Raw genomic sequence first — 6000 nt, 5'->3', positions numbered from 1 at the left:
ACTACTGTTTCATGAGAAACTATTTGTTCTGTAAGCCTTCACCTGAAGTACAATAAAAAGAAAGAAAAAAAAATTCTTATAAATCAACTTATTAAACTTTTAGCTGTAGTGAATAAGAACTTTAACCATACCAAATAAATTTTGTTTTTAATAAACTTTTTAAACTTCTTGTAAAAATGAATATATTTTTTCCTCTGACATAAAAAGTAAGAGCCTATAAACTTTGATTATAATGAACATCCACCAATTGAGTTTAATATCAGTGTGTTACTCAAAAATTCTGGAAATTAATTGAAATCTGTATATTATAAAACATAATCACTGTTGAAATCCAGCTCATCTAAACAGTCTCTGTTTAAATTTTTATTATTTCTTTTGTTTAAAAAAGGTTTGTATTTGGTTGGAATGACTCTTTTTGGTAAATATTTACATGAATAACAAAAACTTATCAGGAGCAGAACTGATTTTATCTGGATGTCTTATCCTTTAAGGGTTTTATTTGTATGTTAGTCTGAGGGTCCTTAGTGGCCAGATTGAATGGTCAGACTGTTAGCTGTAGCCTATGTTCTAGTTTCTATGCACTTCTTAAAAAAAAAAAAAAGGCCTTAATTGCAGCAATTTTCGTCAAGTCTTGGAGTCAGAAGTTTATAATGGTGTACATTAATATATCACATCATTAATATAAAAGGAGTTTGTTGAGTTTTTGAAGGGATTTGTCTATAGTTTGGCTTGGCCAAAGGTCTCAATAATGGTTACTTCAGACTCAAAAATTTTCTTTATCTTGGTGTCAGATGTTATAAAAATTATGACCACTTGTGTAATGATATCTAAAAACCTGTTTTCATTTCTGAAAGTTAGAAGATTTAGACAAAGCTGGCAAAGTGCTCAATCATTTGTAGAGCTATGCCTCCACCTTTTCAAATCCAAGTAGTATGAGTTCAGCCTGGTTGCCTGGTAACACAGAAGCGGTCAGTGCACTTTTCAAATAGACTAATTTATCTTAACGTTTCTTAGAGTAGGTGCCAAAAAAAAAAAAAAAATTAGATTATAAGGCAGGCAAAAACAGTTTTATAAAAAAAAACAAAAGGTAATTATTAGCTATGGCTTTTAATTTGATACAAGATAGATACTCAGAGACATTTTTTTAGACTAGAAGCAAGTTAAAACAAAACAGAAAAACTAATTTATCTGTATGTGAGGTCAGTTACCCTGAAAAAATTATAAAATAAAGAACAAATGTGTGCAAAGAAAAACAAAAAGCAGTTGCAAGAAGCATTACTTCAGTCTCTCACCCCTTAAAGTAACCTTCACAGTGACAAATTGCAAGGAGCGACCTCAAACATGCGCCAGACCTAGGTCAAACAAACTTTAACCTGAACCTGCAAGCAGGGAAAAAAAAAACTGAATGCTCACTGAAATCCAAAACTTGAATACATGCTGTAACTTGAAAATACACTAGGAAAGAGAAAATGAGCTTAAACTTAATGAGCTGTGGAAACCTGATCTCCCGGGGTATCGTAGGAACACTTCACCATACTGAATTTGGCAAAGAACTTGTCAGAACATTCAGAGAGTGAACCAAAAATGAAAGGAAACACAGATCCTCAATAAAAGCCGCAGAGCTCTATGCAGTGCAGGAGGAGCTTAGGTTTCAGAGACTTCACCCTAGATGACCTCTGGGAATCTGGAGAAGCAGTGAACCAAAAGGCTCTGCTGGCCAGGCCCACATTCTCGATGTCCCCAGAGTTGTAGAAGGCGGGACATCTTCAAAGTCCCACATACCTGCACCAAGTAATGTCATAAAGCAAAATCACTAAGCCTGGTTATTAAAAGTCTTATTGAGGGAATAGAGACAGCTGCAGCACAAAAGAACATTCCAATGGGGATTCATGTGTTCCACTTACTGGAACTCCACATTTCCCCTCTGCAGTGTTTTTTGTTCTGCAGCTGTCTCTATTCCCTCAATACAATTCTTTACTTACAATTTTAACCAGGCTTCGTGATTTTGCTCTAGGACACCTCATAGCTGACTTTTTTTCATAATTATCACATATCTTGAATATTCCTGGAAACTAGCTTTCTTGTTCCTTTTTTTTTCATTCCTGTTTAGTCAACACAAGTGATTTCATATCTTGTTAAATGACAGATTCTAGAGTTGAGTTATAAAAATTTTAACAAATATTTTATTTGGGAGTAACCCAAATGGCTGTATCAGGGAAGCCTGGCACTCAAAAGGAAAATACCGAAGACTTAAATTTGAGGACAATAGCAGTTTTCTTTTATAAAAGACTTTGAGGAAGTTAGTTGGGAAAGAAGAAATAGGTTCTGAAAGTTGTCATTGCAGCAAAGGCAGGTACTTTTGAAACTAGGGCAAAATTGTGATTGGGCCACATGTGCTTTCTTTCATTTTTAATAGGTGTAAGGGCTCTTGGCTTTACTCTGATGAAGCCTCAGGAGAATGTAGGTTTGGAAAATACCAGTTAAGTAAGGTTTATAGGTGGAAGCACCTGGGCCTGGTCTAAACTGTTCATGCTGGTTTCTGGTTGGCAATCTTCTTACTTTCCTAGCTTCCTTATTAATTTTGTGATCTATTTCTTACCTTGTGTGTACGATCATTCACTCATTGAAATCAAGGACCACATCTTTCTATGATCAGAGTTTGAATGTATCACAATTTCCCTTTCAAGAATTCTATCAGCAGCATTTACTTACACATGACTAGGATTAGACTCACAGATGACTAAGTCAGACAACCAAAATATATTGAAGCAATTTTCTTCCTTTCTTATCAAGTCTTTATATTAAGTTTCTAATGGAATGCATTGGTTTTATAAAATATATTTCTGAATTCTAAATAAATTTGTTTCTTCCTGGTCAGGAAGTAGTAGACTTTCCCCACCCCCCTGCAATTTCTTGGCATATGTTTTCTTTCTAAAGTCCTAATTTCACATGCATTTTATAATTGAATCTTTTTGGATTAATTCAAGTTTAATTCAAACCTACTTAAATTGTTTCACTCTTTTTTAAAAAGAATATTTAATTTTTTGAACCCCAGTGCAGAATATTGAGATAGTACTGCTTTTCAGTTCACAGCACACTGTCTTTGGTCCCTGAATGGCCTCTTTCATTTTACTTTTCCATTTCATCCTTTATTCTCAATCCCCTTTCCTTTCCCTACCTTAAGACATTCATTCTAACGCATTTGATATAGATTCACGAAGGTAAATGTATTCTTCTAAAGTATGTGAGTTTTGAATTTATAAAAATGCCAGTGCTTAAAGGTTTCCACTCCCCAACATCCTTGCCAAATCTTAGTATTATATAACTTTGTAAATTTTGCCTATCTTATGAACATAAGATGGCTCTGTTTTTGTTTTTTAGTTTGTTTTTTTCATTTGGATTTATCTGGTCACCAGTGAATTTCAGCATATAGTTGTAAATAGTATCAGTTATTCAGGTTTCCTATTTTGTGGATTACATTTTAATATGTATATCTATTTCTCTTTTTTAATTTTAGTATTTTTAATTGATGATCTTATGATATTCTTTGTACATTAACGCCTTGTTTTAAACCGTTAAAATAATTTCTCTCAGTCTGTCATCTGTCTATTAATTTTGCTTAATTTTTTGTTGTTGTTGAACAAAAATGTTTTATACTTTACTGTGATTTCTTACGTTATATTTTGTATTTTTCATTCTTAGATCAAAAATACACTCTGCTATATTTTTATTCTATTAGAGTCATAGTTTTATATATAATATTTAGTGTTTAAATTCACTAGGATCTTGTATATAGCATAAGGTGAGGGATCCAACTGTATTTTTATTCATATGGCCAGCCAGTTTCCCCAATATCATCTAAAAAACAGTTTATTCTTTTCTGTTGATCTATAGGTTGCTACCTTATTCTGAGCAATTGACTCTGTTCCATTTTTATAATGGTCTCTCCCACTTTTGCCGTATTATTTTTATTAAAATGCATTCATAGCATATCTTCACTGTAGCAGAGCAACTACCTCCTGCATTTTTTTAGGTTGACTTAGCTCTAGACTTTTGTTCTTCCATGTATTATATATGTGAAAGCTTTGAAAATTTCCTTCATAAAAAATAGCAGTAATTTATTGATAAAATGGGAAGATCTGACATGCATTCTATTGGAGCAATACATGTTACCTCCTCCAGCAGAGGAGTTCAACCTCAATGAAGTAAGAAGCATAATAATGCAACCCACTCTATTGCTTGCAAGTATTGGGTCACCAATAAAAGGCACTGGATAGAACAGCATTTATTTACAGAAAAGAGAAATAGATCAGCTTCAACAGTGGGCATTGGTCCCCCATGGCCAGTAGGTCACTGCTCCCAACTGGTGCTGGATGATAGACTTCACACACCCTTCTCATGCTACAGATGAAGGACCCCATTCCCTTCCCACTGGGAACAGATACAGCAGTAAGATTGTCTAAGTGTCATGTAACACACAAGCATAAGCAGAACAAAATGAACTTATTAGGCCCATAGCAGGGAGGTATCACCTAACAAGGCAGAATGCCCAGTACAAACTGTGCTAACTCCCTGTATGAAGTTATTTCAGTCCCAGCACTCTGACTGAGCATCTGGGAGGAGAGAAGGTCACGTGAGGGCTGCTGTCCTAACACTTTCAATATTAAGTCATCTATCTATGAACATGGTGTCTCTCTTGTTTTATAACAATCTTAATTTATCCTCTTTAATTGAATATTAACATTTTCACTATATGAGTATAGAAATATAAATGCTGATAAACATGTATATGTGTTGGTCAGAATGTGTGATGTTTCTCATCTGATCTCTTCTATTTTCTTAGTGAATTACAAATCAAAGTCATGAGCTAAGAGTGAAAATGATAGTTACTGGAGTTTGAAGGGAAGACTGAAAGAGCTAGGAGTAATCTTGATAGATGAAGGGGGGGTTTTCTTTAGTATGATTTGTTTTGTTTGTTTTTTTCTATTTAGTTTTGTGAACGAGAGCTGCTTTCAAATATCAAAAGAGTATTATATGCATAAGACTTTCACTTGTTTATGTGTGATCCTGGAGGGTAGACCAAGGGTCATCTGTATTCCATAAATTACAGAAAGGTAGATTTTTTTACTTTTATGTTAAAAAAACAAACAAACACTATTAGAGCTTTGAAAATCAAAAGGACTTTCACTGAAGTAGTGAGATTGGAAGCGTTTAAAGAGGACTTCTTTTTTGTTTGGAACATATGGGTTATGTTAGAGTGGCAATTCATGAATAGGTTAAGGGTTGGACTGGAGACAAATAATCCAATTAAAAAATGGGCAAAGGATATGAACAGAAACTTCATCAAAGAAGACATTCAGGCAGCTAACAGACACATGAGGAAATGCTCGCAATCACTAGCCATTAGAGATATATAAATCAAAATTACTATAAGATACCATCTTACCCCAACATTACTGGCACTAATCAAAAAAACAGAAAATAACAAATGTTGGAGAGGTTGCAGGGAGATTGGAACTTTTATGCACTGCTGATGGGAATGCAAAATGGTATGACCATTTTGGAAAACAATATTGTGCTGCCTTAAAATCTAGAAATAGAAATACCATATGATCCAGCAGTCCCACTCCTAGGAATATATCCTAGAAAAATAAGAGCCATCACACGAATAGACATATGCACACCCATGTTCATTGCAGCATTATTCACAATAGCAAAAAGATGGAAACAACCTAAGTGCCCATCAACAAACTATGGTACATACACACAATGGAATACTATGAAACAATAAAGAACAATGATGAATCTGTGAAACATCTCACAACATGGATGAATCTGGGAGGCATTATGCTGAGTGATATAAGTCAATCAGAAAAGGACAAATACTGTATGAGACAACTATTATAAAAATACATGAAAAGACTTCCACACAGAAAGAAACAATCCTTGTTGATTACAAAGGAGGGGAGAGGCAGGGAGGGAAAAACACTAACTAGATAG

At 34.2% G+C, this 6000-nt stretch overlaps 1 protein-coding gene across 2 annotated transcripts in view; it reads left to right on the top strand.

The window, feature by feature from the left end:
• NEGR1 (neuronal growth regulator 1) overlaps window positions 1-6000 on the top strand; it is a 1035705-nt gene that overhangs the window by 665579 nt on the left and 364126 nt on the right. The window lies entirely within an intron of this gene.

The sequence above is a fragment of the Trichechus manatus genome, unplaced genomic scaffold (assembly GCF_000243295.1).
Source record: "Trichechus manatus latirostris isolate Lorelei unplaced genomic scaffold, TriManLat1.0 scaffold00003, whole genome shotgun sequence".
NCBI classification, from domain to species: Eukaryota; Metazoa; Chordata; class Mammalia; order Sirenia; family Trichechidae; genus Trichechus; species Trichechus manatus.
This window is presented reverse-complemented; position numbering and strand designations above follow the sequence as displayed.